Below are 14,264 nucleotides of genomic sequence, written 5' to 3'. Positions count from 1 at the left end.
ACATTCTGGGCAGAGAAAGCAGCGAGAACGAAGCCTTGGAGGCAGGGAGAAGCATGGTGAGTTGAAGGAAAGTGAAAGGGCCAGGGAGGCTGGTGCTCAGAGAGCTGGGGGCGGATGGCACAAGGTGCCACCCATTTGGGGGTTTCACTGGGGAGCAGTTGGAAGGTGGTGGCCAATGACATAAAAAGATGTATGTTTTAGAAAGATCCCTCTGGCTGCTGTAAGGAGAGTGGAATGTGGGGTAAGTGTGGCTTAGGGAGATCAGTTAGGACCCCCTCACTGGGGCACAGGTGGGGTGTCCCAGGTTTAAGTGGCATCATCTGAATCAGGAAGTCTGGATGGAGTGCACAGGCATTCGGAAGGTGAACTCAGCAGGACTTAGCGACTGGGTGCAGCGAGAGTGAGAGGAAGGGGTCAGCAACTCCCAGGTTTTTGGCTTGAACGCAGGGTGGGTGATCGTGCTGTTTATGGACTTAGGGGCTTGGGAGGGAAAGCGGGTCTGAGAGATAGAATCATGAGATGGTTCCAGACATGCTTGGTTTGAGTTGCTGTAGAGACACCCAGTGGAGGCAGTTGGGTGCCCAGGCCCAGAGCCCAGGAGACAGGTCTGGGCTGGGATGTGGCCCTAGGACTCGTTGGCTATTCAATCCATGGGAATGCCAAGGGAGAGAGCTTGGGAAGAAGAGTGGACTCAAGACAGAACAGCAACGCTTGGGTGGGGGAGGAGCTGACAAAGGGCATTGAGAAGTTGCTGGCAGAGCAGTGGTGGGGTGGGGGGACAGGAGTGACAGATGGCTCCCTGCAGGGAGTGGTCAACAGGGGAACTGGTGCAGGAAGGTCAGGCAGGTGGAGTGCCACACAGCGCGGGTTGGATTTAGGGAGCGAAGTTGCTGGTGACCTGAGCAGAAGCCATCTGGGTGGAGGGTGGAGGGGGCAGGGGCAGCCCCATGGGGTGGAGAGTAGGGGTGGAGCCAAGGAGATAAGACCTGGAGATAACAGGTCGCCACCAAGACTGGGGCTAAAGGACTAGAGGGTAGAAGAGGGTTGGCTTTGTCGGCTTGGTGGTTGGGTTTTAGGATGGGAGGAGCTGGGAGAGGAAAGCTCTGGCTTCTTTCAGGGAGTAGACCCTTGAGGCGAAGAGCAGCAACAGAATCCAGAAGGGAGAAATGAAATTAGCTTTTTAGCTGAGTAGCACAAAGGCAAGCCAGCAGTTGCCCTATGGCTCTGCCAGGGAAGGTCAGAGAAAGGCCTCCCTAGGGACGGAGAGGGGAAGGAAGTGAGGGGGAGAAAAAGCAGCCGGAGAAGTGGGCTTTGCCTGGGGGGGGGGGGCGGGGGGAGGGAAGGGGGGAGGGGAGAGAGGCGTTCTCTAAAGGCACATAGGAGCATTAAACTGGGGAAAGTTAAAAGTGAGAACAAGTAATAAAGATTCTTACATGTGGCTGAGGCTCTCTGTGTCCTTTGAGAAGATCATATTTAAAGTTCGGTGTTTCGGGGCGCCTGGGCGGCTCAGTCGGTCAAGCGTCCGACTTCGGCTCAGGTCACGATCTCATGGTTCGTGGGTTCGAGCCCCGCGTCAGGCTCTGTGCTGACAGCTCGGAGCCTGGAGCCTGTTTCAGATTCTGTGTCTCCTTCTCTCTGTGACCCTCCCCCGTTCATGCTCTGTCTCTCTCTGTCTCAAAAATAAATAAACATTAAAAAAAAAAAATTTTTAAAGTTCGGTGTTTGAACTTGACTCTCAGCAGCGGTCACTTGCGGCGGAAGAATTCTGGCTTGGAAAACAGGAGATCGGGCTTCTTCTAGTCCAGCTCTGCCGTTATCTGGCTTTGGGGCCCCGGGCCTCAGTTTCCCATATTTAAGTTGGGTTGGTGGTGTTTCTAATATTTTCATGCGACATATTTGGTCATCTTGCTACCCGCTGGTGGCTTGGTGCTTAACACGTTTGCTGTATGAAGTAATAACAACGTGGGTCATGGGAATCATAGCTGAAGTGTATTTCATATCGTCTCTGTGATCTGCACGGCCAAGAGCTTTGGATCCTGTGGAGGGGTCATTGTTCCCGTTTTATAGATGAGAAAACCGAGGCTCCCTTCCCCAAGTTCACGCTTCCAGGAAATGGCAAGGTTGGGATTCTCCTCTGCATGGATCCTCTGCCCGGGGCAGGCACATGGGCCACCTACCCTTCAGAGAAAGGCATGCTCACTACCTGGGATCCCATCTGTGACCACAAAGCTGTGCATGGGCAAGGAACGAACTAGGCCTAACAGGCCAAATCTGGAATTGGGATGAGCAGGCCACGTGGAGACAGCATCCCAAGATTGAAGGTCATCGCCCGGGCACAGGGGGAGCAGTGGGCACAGAGGCCAGAGACCAGATGATGGAGATGCTGAAGGCCAAATTGAGGGTCCAAGCTGGACCCTGTAGGCATGGGGAGCCATTGAAAGTTTGGGAGGAAGCCTCAGCAAAACTGATGGCAGGGTCTACATCAGACAGGGGGGGATGAGGCCAGAGTCTGGCAAGGAAGGAGGGCAAGCAGTAATCCCAGAAGCGATTTGTGGAGTTTGGGTGGGGGAAAAAGCAGAAGGGCTGGCCAGAGGGAGGCACCGGCCTCTCCAGGACCAAGGCGAGGCTGCCCATTCCCTGGGAGAGGGTGGGGAATCCTCACCGGCTGGCTCCAGCTCTGAGCCCATCTGAGAGGTGGGTTAGGGCATGTCTGAGGGTGTTTGTCTCTGCGATTTTGTTGTCTGTTTACAAACTGATCTCCTGCCTTTGGCTGCAGCCGGGAGCTTGTGAAAGCCCTAACCTGCCGCTGGCTTGGCCTCACTGTGTCTCTCCTGTCACTGCCTTACGGTGCCTTGGTGGGTCACCTGCCCACCCCCGTTTGTTGCCGAGCTCAGCTTTAAGGACCTGACACATCTGTCTCCCTGCCACTCGCCCTCCATGACCTGGGGCCACTCAGACCCCAGTGGAATCTTGTCCTGGGATCAGGCTCCCTGAACCTCCCCTTCCCCCACATGTCCCTGTGTTCCCTGCCACCACCGTCACCCCCTTGGGAGTCAAAGCTGTGCATTACGGAGGTCCTCCCCTCCCCCCACATACACATTGCTTTTCTTTCTAAGCACTTTACATCTATCTTGTATTCCCCCGACATTAGGAGAACAGTAGCTGAGCCACGGGGCCCGGGCCTGACGACCCAGGTGTCACAGTTGGTGGGAAAGTCAGGACCTCGGCGAGAGCTCTTCCTGCTGCTACCGCTCAGGGCTGAGGGACGCTGAAGCATCAGGCTGGAAAAAGGCCTGATGCAGGACAGCTGGGTTCCAATTCTGGCTCTGCTGTCCTCCTTCACTGTGTGACCCTGAGCAAGTCCTGCTTCCCTGCTCGTGGGCAGGAGAGGAGAGGGTAGGCTAGGTGAGAGCCTCGGCAAGGCTGAAGCAGATCTCTCATTCGGCGGACTTCCCTAGGCCTTCCGCGGCCTGCATGGCCAGCCTGTGCTGGGGCAGGGGCCACCATGGCAGGTGTCCTCAGGGCCAGTGTGACCCAGATAAAAGGACCACAGGGTCCAGTCCCCAGATACAAACAGGCAGCATCCAAAAGGCCACTGAGGTTAGTGAAGGGCATCCTGTCTGCAGCAGGGCCACCTCTCATCCCCTCCCCCATCCCAGGTCCCTCTTTTGCCCCCCTCCCCCCAACCCATTACCTACAACCTCTGTCTTCACCCCAACTACCCTCAGGAGTGTTTTCTCTTTCTGGCTCCAGACCCTTTGTTATGCAAATCACCCTAGCCCGCTGTCTGTTATTCCTTTGCCTTCCTCCACTGCCCCTTCTCAGAGGCTCGGGATCTCCTCCTAGGGTGGGCAGGGACCCCAACACTTCTCCCAGACGAGCCCTAGACCAGGGCCCATGGGCTGTGCTGGTGGGCCTGGTGCAGGGCCCTTGGTCTAACCCTTGCTGCCCTTGCCTAAGGGTCTCCTGTCCTCCTTAGGGCATGTCCTCAGTGTCCTCAGGCCCAGACCCACCCTGACTACCCCCAACCCGCCCCCCAGCTAGCCTGTGATGAGGACCAGCCAGCAGAGCCCAAGGTTAGCCGTGCCCGAGGGTTCCCTGGCCCGAGGATTCCCTGACTCAGAGACCGTCAGAGCAGGAAATGTCTTCAGTGTCCTCCCCCGATTCTATATGTGAGGAAACCGAGGCCCAGAGAGGAGAGGGACGTGTCCAGAGTGAGATTGGAAGCCAGTCCTTCTAACTTCTAGGCAAGGCTTCCTTTCCCGGCCTAACGCTGTCTCCTTGGTATCAGCAATTATTATAATGAGGATGTTGATGATGATTAGTCTCGTCATTTCTGTTATCACTTCTTATGTGGTAGCATCACCTCTGGCCAGACCCTCACTTAATCCTCCTTGCAACCGCCATAGGCGGTAGATATTCTTCTCCCCATTTTGCAGATGAGGCACCGAGGAGGCTGAGGCTAAATGATTCATCCGCAGTCTCCTGGTGCGTTGGGGGCAGGGTGGGGGAGTGTCCCCAGAGCCTGGACCCCCAGTGCCAGAGCTCAAACCTCAGTTCTCTGCTCATCGGCTGTGTGGCCTTGAAGGGTGGCTTGCTTTCTCGGAATCTTAGCTTTCTTTTGGATAGAAGAGAGCTACCCTTTCCCGCCTCGGGGTATGGGAAAAGCAACACCCAGGTCACCAGGTCGGGGTGGGGGCCACAGGAGCGGGCACTGGCAGGAGGCTGGCGCTCAATTAGCCAGTTTATCCGGAGCCGCCTGATTTCGGAAATGACCGAGGCTCTCTTGGATTATTTCCCAAAGCTCAAGTCCTGGGGACCGGTTGTTACTTGGATCAAAGTGCACAGCCGCTTACACAGGTTAGTAGCTTTTTGTTACGCGTAGAGCTCTGGAGTCAGATGGACCTGTGTGTAAATCTCCACTGGGCCATTTCCAAGGGTGCAGCCCTGGGTGAGTGACCTCCCTCCCTTCTCTCAGCTTCAGATCTCTTATCTGTAAGTCTGTAATATCACCTGTCTCAAGGGATTGATTGCTGCCTGACTTGAAGGAAGTACTCACAAACCCTACCTTTCACTCTGCCACCGTCGTCCATGAACCGATAGGAACCCTGATGTCAAGGAAAGGAATGGCTGCGTGACCAAGGTCGCCCGGTCTGTGTGGTTGGTGGCCCAGATGTATTTGGAGCCTGCCTCAGCCCCTCCCCCGGGAGACTCCCTCGTACCCAAGCCCGGACTGGAATTGAGAAGGGGCAGAGGCAGTGGTGGCCTGAGACCTCAGGCAGGTAGCAGGCATTGGGAACGGGAGGAAGGAGGGGGCTGTTGGGTGAGAGTCCCCGATGGCGCCCCATTCCCTACATGATGCCTGTTGACCCTTGACTAGTCCGTTTTCCACCCCCAGGGTTTTGCTCTGCACTTTGCTCCAGGCAGAGTGTTCTTCCCCGCCAAACTGGCTTGAGTTGCACGGTCCTCTCTGTCGTGGGGCTATGGTGGGGGAGCCTCCTTTATCTGTCTCCCTGGGCCACAGCCCTCCTCAAGGGATGAGGATTGGATAGGATGAACGTGGGCATTTCAGAGCCGGTCGAGACCAATTTCGTGTTTTTTTAATGGAAAAATGGAAGCCCCAATGGGAGATGAACTTTGTCCAAGGCCACACAATCTGTCCATTGATCTGTTTCTTACAGGCCTACTAAGTGCTTAGCACGGGCCTAAGGGCGTGGCCAGGAAGGGCGTGATGTGGCAGAAGGAACACAGGTTTGGGGACCAAAAGTTCCCTCTCTGTCACTGCCTCGTGGGATCTCGGGCTTGTTATGGCCCCTCTCTGGGCCTCAGTCCTCCACCTGGAAAGTGGAGGTGGGAAACCTACCTCCTTCTTGAGGCCGGTGGAGGGAGGTATCGGAGACACTGTGCCAACGTTACACGCTGTTGTGCTGGGGGCCATGCGCCCTAGCGGGGAGCGGCCTGCTGGGTGACAGGAGGCTGAGTCGGGTCCCGAGGAAGCAGGCTCCTCCACTCATGGGCTGTGTGACCTCAGACAAGCCACCTCTCCTCTCTGAGCCTCGGTTCTTCCCCCGCCACCTCCTCAGAGAGGGCGTCCCTGACCACTTTGCGTCAAATGGCCTTCCCCAACCTACCTTCCACCCACCCCTTCGTTTCTGCTGCAGCGCTGACCTCAGCTTGCAGTTACCTTGTTCGTTCCTTTTTGTTGTTCGTCTCCCCCTTCCTGGGTGTAAGCTCCATGAGAGCAAAGGTTTTTTCCTGGTTTTTTCCTTGCTGCATCTCTAGGATCCAGCACGGTGCTGACACGTAGTAGGCACTCAATAAATATCTGTTGAAAGAATGGGTGGATGGGTCAGTGAATGCAGTGGAGTTAATTATTCCGACCCCAAGGGCGTTTGCAGATGAAAGGAGACAGGAGTGAAACGTGCCCAGCCCAGCACAAGGTGGGTTCTGTCAGCGAGGATGCGGCCACTGCTGCCATCCTGAAGACAAACTTTGCAACTGCCTCCCAGGAAGCCAGGCCCACGGTCGAGGGCCGGGCCGCTCAGCAGCTCTCCAGATACGGCTCCCCCGATGCGGCTCCCCCTTCCTGGCTGGAGCTCGGCCCTGTAATTGTTCCCGTCTCCTTGGCAGCCTCAGTAGCCGGCTAATGAGTTTGCACCCAACTGGCCCCTGGGCCGGGCAGCACAGCCCAGGCCTGCCTGCGCATCTGCAGGGAGACAAAGGCCCTCTGTCCTTGGGCTCTGCCTCCTGCCCGCCCACTGCATCCCCGACACACCGAGGTCCTGGCGGCCAAGCTCCCCTTCTGCAGCGGAGGAGTCTGAGACCCTGGCGCGGATCAGGGGCACAGAGCAGAGCAGAAGGGGTGTTTGTCCTGGAGAGTGGAGTCCTGGCCCGAGTCCCAGCTCGGCCGCCACTACTGGGGACCTGAGACGTCGTATCCGGGAGCATGGACTCTGGGGCCCAACTGCCTGAGTTGGAATCCTGCTTCCAGCAGCCGCCAGTTCTGTACCCCTGGGCAAGTCACTGCACACCTCCTTAGTACTCAGTTTCCTCATCCTTGAAGTGGGACTAGATTACATGAGCCACTGGGGGCAGATACTCAGTGCGCTCCCAGCACACGGGAGGAGCTACTGTCATTATTGGGGACCCTCTTTTGATCCAGCGTCCTCAGCCCTCTCAGCTTCTAAAGCGGGCTTGCTTAACCTCAGCAGGATTGACATTTCAGACTGGAATATTCGTTGCTGTGGAAGGCCATCCTGTGCCTTGTACGATGTTCAGCAGCAACCCTGGCCTCCACGGACCCAGTTTCGAGGTTCCCTGTAACTCTGAAATTTCCTGATTTGCTCCAGGAATCCCAGAGCCTCCCCCATGATTGGAACCATTGCAAAACAACCCTGACTTATAAACTCCCCCCCCCAAAATAACCTCTCCAATCTGGGAACCCTGAAGGTGAGGAGTCTTAGCACTGGGAGAATGATGACCACTTCTTCACGGAAAGGAACCACAAGCTAAATTATGTAAAACCTGTTAGCAGGCCTCAGCCCTGAGCACCCTGAAAACTCCTTGGAATGTTCCTTGTAGCAGTTCCCTGGAACCCCTATCTTCTTTCTGGATCACAGAGGGCTGCCAGCCCATAACCCTGCCTTACATCCTGCTATGTCCCCATCCCCGGCTCGGGGCCCTAGCATCCACAGGGGTCGTGTCCCACCAAGCCCACCCTTTGCTCTTTCCCAGCGCTCTGTATCCCAAAGCCGCTAGGCCTTTGCCGGTGCTGTCCCTCCTGCCCTGAGTGCCCTTTCTCCACCCTCCCTATCCTTCCAGGTGCAGCTCTGAGGCCCCTCCCCCTGAGGCTCTCGAAGATCCCTCTGTCCGGCTCTGCCCTGCCCCAGGCTCCAGAGCCAGCCCTGAGCTCACCGCTCTGCCGAAACACATGTCTGCCCAGCATGGCATCGGGTTTATTTATGAGGCTGTCTGTCTGCCCCCAGTCCTGGGAGCCCCAGGGCAGGGCCCTGTCTGATTCATGGCCCAGCCAGGGTCTGGCCAGCATCAGGGAGCGTGTGCTAAGCAGCACTGACGTGAGCTGGCTCTGGGAGGAGGCATCGTGAGGTCTGGTTGGCACAGAGCACGGGCCCAGGGGTGGTGGGGACTTTCTAATGCCAGGGCTGCTGGAAAAGGCTGGGAACCCTTCTGGGCTCGCTCTCCTTCACAGGCTACTCTCCATTCCCTCCCCTTCCTTCCCTCAGTCACTGACTCATTCACTCAATGACTCCTTCTCTCGTTCATTCATGCATCTGCCTGCTCCTTCATGTACCCGCTCACTAACGGGAGAGCATCCATTCACTTGTTCACCCACTCCTTTAGAACAAACGCTTCCCGAGCTCTGTGTGGTAGCCAGGCCTGCTCTCCGTGGGCACCCTGGACACACACGGAGAGAAACTGGCCCCTGTCCAGCTCAGAAGACCATCTATTTCAGGAGCAGCGGTGGGGCTGGGGGATGGTGGCTGGCAGGGCAGGGTGGGGGGGGGGCGGGGACACAGACATGTAAACAAACAAGTGCCTGAGGCACAAGAGTGAGAGAGGCCGGGAGCAAGTGATATCAGTGTGCCTGCATTTGGAGCTGGCCTTGGAAATGAAGAAATGCCAAGGAATGGCCGGCGGGATGGGGTTTAGAGTTTGGGGAGAGGGAGAGGCAAGGGGGCAGAGCAGGGGAAGAGGCACTTTCTGTAGGACTGGGGAACCGCTTGGCTTAGGTGACTGGGGAGGCAGAGGGAGGGACAAGAGCCGTGTTCTATTCCCACCCTTCATCCGGGCGCACTGAACCCACAGTCAGTGCCTACTGTGGCCCAGGGGCTGGGGATGCACGAACCACACGGACACCCTGCCCTCAAAGAGCTTACACTTCAGTGTGGGGAGAGAAACGACCAGAAAAACAAAGCAGTAGGTGCTTTAAAGAAGCTGGGCCGGGGGGGTGGTCAGGGAGGACTTCTCTGAGCAGGCAACACTGGTGTGTGATGCTGTGTCCAGTGAGGGTGTCCGCACGGATCCCTGCCGGGAAGGCGAGCTGCCTGTGGAGGGCAGGGACTGGCTTCAATTCCGCATCACAGCCCAGGCGGCATCAGGCTGAGCAGCTGTGGGACTCATGGCAGAGTCCCCACAATGCTTTCCCTGGCCCTATTCACCTGCTGCAGCAGGCTGTCCTGAGGTGGGGGTCGGCCTGCCTTCCTTTCTGAGCCCAGAGCTCAGCTCGGGGGCCTGGGGACCAGGAAGCCGCAGGGGGTCAGAATGGGGCAGGAGACCCTGGGGCAGCTGCTGCCTGTTCAGGCAGGGGTCAGAGGTGGATGAGGAGGTTCAGGGGGTCCAGAGGGTCTTCCTCTGGGAGGCCAGTCCTTCACGGAGGAGGTGAGCATGGGAGAAATCCAGACCCACCCCACTCCCAGGCAGGGGCACAGGGGAGTGTTAAGGTGTCCTATGCTAGCCTTTCTGAGAGCTGAGATTCTCGAAGTGGGGCCCGTGTGGTACCCTCTGGGGGTCTACACTGAGGATCTTTCTGATTCTGGAGACAGGGCCTCCGGAGAGGAAACGGAGTCTGGGGCTAAGTATAGGGATGAGGCCAGGGAGGAGAGGAGGGTGGGCAGGGGCAAGTGGGTCCCAGAGAACCTGCCTCTTCTCCAGCTTTTCCTCTTTTTGGTCTTTCTTCTTCCCCTCCCCAAGCTCTGAGCTCAGAGCTCAGCCTCTCTAGCCCTTACTAGTGGGTACAGGGTCAGCCCTGGGATTTTTCCTGGTCAAGGGCAAAGGCTCCTTCCACCCAGCCCGGGGCTCCTGGCAAGAGCCTGGAGAAATGTCAGAGCCAGGCCTGCTGGGCTTGAATGCTGCATTAGGACCAAGTCAAGAAGAGAACCCTGAAGTCAAGATCTTAGGGAGAGATGGGGACCCTGGGCAGAGAAGGGTGCACCAGGGGCTCTGGGGTCTAAGCTGTGGCCTCTGGTGCCCAGAGCCCAGAGATTCCTCCGGAGGTGCCGAGGGTCCTCAGCTCTGTCCCAGAAGGATGCAGCACCATTACCGCAGGAATGTGAGCCCAGGCTGGGACATTCAGACAGGTGCGGGTGCCTTCTGTCCTGAGACTCTGGGGCGGAAGGGAGCAGAGGGCCAGGCTTTGGATGACAACCCTCTTCGGATCCCCAGGAGATGCCAAAGTCCTGCAAACCATCATTTGACTTTGGATGAGATCTTCCTGGGGCAGAGAACATTCACTCAGCTAGGATAGGGCCTGCGCAAGGTGTCAAAACTCGAACTCTCAACTTAAAAAAAAAAAAAATTGTTACTACCCTTCTTGAGTCATTGCTTTGTCTGACAAATAAACTTCCTGCATGATTGACAGTTGAGCCATAACAGGTACCTAAGGGAACTGTGGATGCTTTTAGTGAAAGCTAAACTAACTTGGATTACTTTAAATCATCAGGATTTTAAATTATAAATGTAATTTATACTCACTCTAAAAATCCAAACGTTACAGTAACACCAACTCAGAAAGGGAGGTCTGCTTCCCCCCAAATTCCCTTCCCCAGAGCCAACCCCTGTTACAGTTTAGAGGTTCTTACCCCAGAGTTTTGTGTGAACGTCAGTGTAATGTGGGCAATTTCTTGGAAATACAGTAACATGTGTCTTTCTCATACTTCCTTATGTGACATTTTCCTCCTATTCAGCCAGAGGCATCCATTTTCTTCAGGGGGGATTAAAATAGAACAGTGATATAAATAGGACAAAGAACAATGCTTAGTTAGCTTTTGACGCCCAAAATAAGACCTCAAAGCCTATAGTAAGACAGTAGTATTAGAAACTGGCGTTAGTGAGTGACATACTGGTTAGGATGCTTTGGGTTGCAGATACCAGTAAGCCCAACACAAATGGCCTCTACGATGAGATGTACTGGCTCAGGTAGCCAGACTCTGCAGATAGGGTGTGCTTCAGGTCTGGCTTAATCCAGCAACTCTAGCCCATTTCTCTGCAGTCCTTTGGTTGTGTTGTCCTCTATCTGATAGTTTCATCCATGGGCTGTCTTCCCTCAAAAAGCCAATGGCTAGGCTGCACAGTCATGATCATGATAGAGAAAGGGAGATCATGTCTCTTCTGGTAGATCCTTCTTAAGAGCAAGGAAACACCTTTCTCGAAGCTCCCAGAAGTCTCCCTTTGCATCTTGGCTAGAGTCACATACCAGTTCCTATGGCCAGGGGGGTACCCTGTACTGGTACTCAGGCCTGGGTTTCTGGACCATCACCCTGGCAAGTGGGATGGGATTCCGTGACACCAGTCAGAACTGCCCCCGGAGCTGAAGTTGGGGCGATCTTCCCCCGAAGCACAAAGGTGATGTGAAGGCAAGGTGGATTTCAGAACGAAAACAGGTATTTTCAAGAAGAGGAAGAGGGAAATAGAAGATGAATAGAGAATCAACACCCTCTGCTATGAGAGAGAAAGCAGATTTCCCTGTTCCCAGATCTTTCCTGCAGACATCAAGAGTCAGTCTTGGAGGACCAGCATGGAGTTCTAAGGCACAGGTAGAGAGATGGAAGGAAACTCCCGCCCAGCTTGAGAGGAAGCGGGCAGAGCTTCTACTTCTCAAAAGAGCCCCTAGAGAGTTAGGAAAGCAGACTTGGAGCAGGCAAGAGTGAGACAAAGGGCTGCCTGAGGGACCCAGTGCCCCACTTTCTCTCTGAGCCCCAGCCTGAGGAGGGGTTGTGGAAAAGATAGAAACCCCAGAGGGGGGCTTCTGCCCACTTCTAGAACTCCAGAACTCTGCCGGATGCTGTCCTGAAGGATGTTTGGTCCATGACCCCAGTGGAACAGAAAGGGCAGCAGCAGGTATATATAAGTTTCTTGGGCTGCCTTAACAAATGACCATGAACTTGGTGGTTTAAAACAACAGACACTTATTCTTTGATAGTTCTGGAGGCCAGATGTTTGAAATCATGGTAGTGGCAGGTCTCTAGGGGACAGTCTGTTCCTTGCCTCTTCCAGCTGCTGGTGGCTGTTGGCATTCCTTTGGCTGGGTCACTGCCATCCCTGTCTCTGCCTTCAAAGGCTTTCTTCTCCGTTTCCGAGGCTTCTCTTCCGTGTCAAATCGCTCTCTTTCTCTTATAAAATCATGTGTCATTGGATTTAGGGCCACCTAGATAATCTAGGGTGATCTTGAGATCCTTAACTATGTCTGCAAAGACTTTTTTTTTTTTTTTGTCAACTCACACTCACAAGTTTCGGGGGTTAGGATGTGGACATACCTTTTTTGGGGCCAGCATTCTGCCCACTCCAAGGTGTTAAATAGACAGAAGATCATGGAGAGTGCCCCTGTCATGTTTGTCTCCTGTGTGGTGTGGAACGGATGCCCCAATTTCCCAGCGTCCCAATAAAGGGAGGACACAGAAGGCCCCGGGTGGGTCACTTGCCAGTCAGGACCCTGGACAGGGACACAATGACCCTCCAGTCCCAGACAGACCCCAGGGATTCATTGTTGTGGATCTTGGCCAGCCCAGCAATTCTGGGCTTCCCCCAGTCTTTGCCCAAGTCAGAACAGATCCTGGATTCCACTGGCTGCACAGGAAATGACAGCTGGGACAGAAATCGAGGCTCACAACCATCAGAATGAGACACTCCAGAGGGGGTGACATGAGGTCAAGAGGGGCCCTTCCGTGATGCCATGAGTACACGGAAGCTTCCAGCCCTTAGACGCCATCTTGGGAGGGAAACCACTTAGGCTGGGGAGACAGTCCTGATAGGGAACTGAAGTTTGCACCAACTGAATCCACCAAAGTGAATGAGTTACCTTTAACTGCAATTTATTTTTTTTTCTCCACATCTGAGTGTATATATTACATGCCTCCCGCAAATGATGGGATTGCCAGTTTAGTTTTTTAATGTGCATATGTTACACATATTATTCCACAAATTGTTTTTTTTTTAAATACCACGTTATTGAAGTACAATTGGGCAAATTGCTTTTAACACTCCCTACATTAGAGACATATTTCTGTGACAGTATATTTTAGAGCTACCTTACTTCTTTTTAAATCTACATACTTTCATTTGTTTACCCAGATCCCTTACAGGTGACCGTTCAGGTCGTCTGTTGCGTTTATTGGAATTAACGAGGGAATCCGTCAGTGCCACGATGTCCATTCATGTTGGGGTCGCAAAAATGCAATCTCTTCTTCCCTTTCTCCTAAATCTAGGCGGCTCTGCCCCTCACACTTCAGCACATGAAAAAGTAATTTCATGGCCCCAGAACTGTTGGTCAGGAAAGTGCACCACAGGCATTGTCACCTGCCAGAGCACTCTGGGTAGTCAGGTGGAAGACAGCTTGCCAAGACACAGCTCTTCCAGTATGAGTGACATTCTGAACTCTTGAACATAACCTGCTGGCAGAATTCGCTCTGCCTCATTAGTCAATTGTCACTTCTCAAAGGAGGGCAGCAGGACAAGGATCTTTGCCTCATTGCAACATTCTAATTGCAACGGCCCTTTAAAAAAATCCTCTCTGCATATCTCTGTGTGTTTCTGGGATATGAAGGTGCAGAAAGGGTTTGGCTGTTTTCTCACCTGCTGTTTTAATCAGAACCCTTTAGACTCCAAGTGACAGAAACCCTGATGAAACGTAAGCAGGGCAGGAAATGTGTTGTCTCGTGCAAATGACAAGTCTGAGGAACTTCAGACATGCTGCATCCAGGTGTTTAATTGATGCCATTAAGACTATCTCTCTATCTCTCAGCTTGGCTTGCCTGCCTTTGTTTTTTTCCAGGCACATTTTCTCTGTGTGATGCAAGATGTCCCCCAGCTGCTACAGCCCCACCTTTATAGCTCACAGTCTCAGAAGAGAGACTTTCCAGAGAGCTCTGGCAAAAGTCTCAGGGAAGAATCCTATTGGCCTGCCTTGGGTCATGTGTTTATCCTTGAGCCAATCACAGCACCCGGGGGGTGGGTGCTCTGGTTGGCTAGGCCTGGTTCATGGGTTGCCCTGCCTGAGCGCATGGGGAGAGAACCCCACCTGAGCCACCGGACGGAGTGGGATTAAATCCGGGAGACGTGGGGTGCCAAAGAAAGTCTGGCCTGACAAACAGGTGCCCCTAATGCCTGGCCTTCGTCAGGGTTACACCTGTGTCTGTAGAGAAGGTGCTTGTTATTTGAATACAGAATTGGCTCTGGCTGGATTCCAAACTGATAGCTATGCAGAGGAGTTGGACCCTGCTCAGGCCTGTCTTAGGCTCCTATTGTCTAGT

Source organism: Neofelis nebulosa, chromosome 2, assembly GCF_028018385.1.
Source record: "Neofelis nebulosa isolate mNeoNeb1 chromosome 2, mNeoNeb1.pri, whole genome shotgun sequence".
NCBI lineage: Eukaryota > Metazoa > Chordata > Mammalia > Carnivora > Felidae > Neofelis > Neofelis nebulosa.
Note: the sequence above shows the minus strand (reverse complement) of the source record.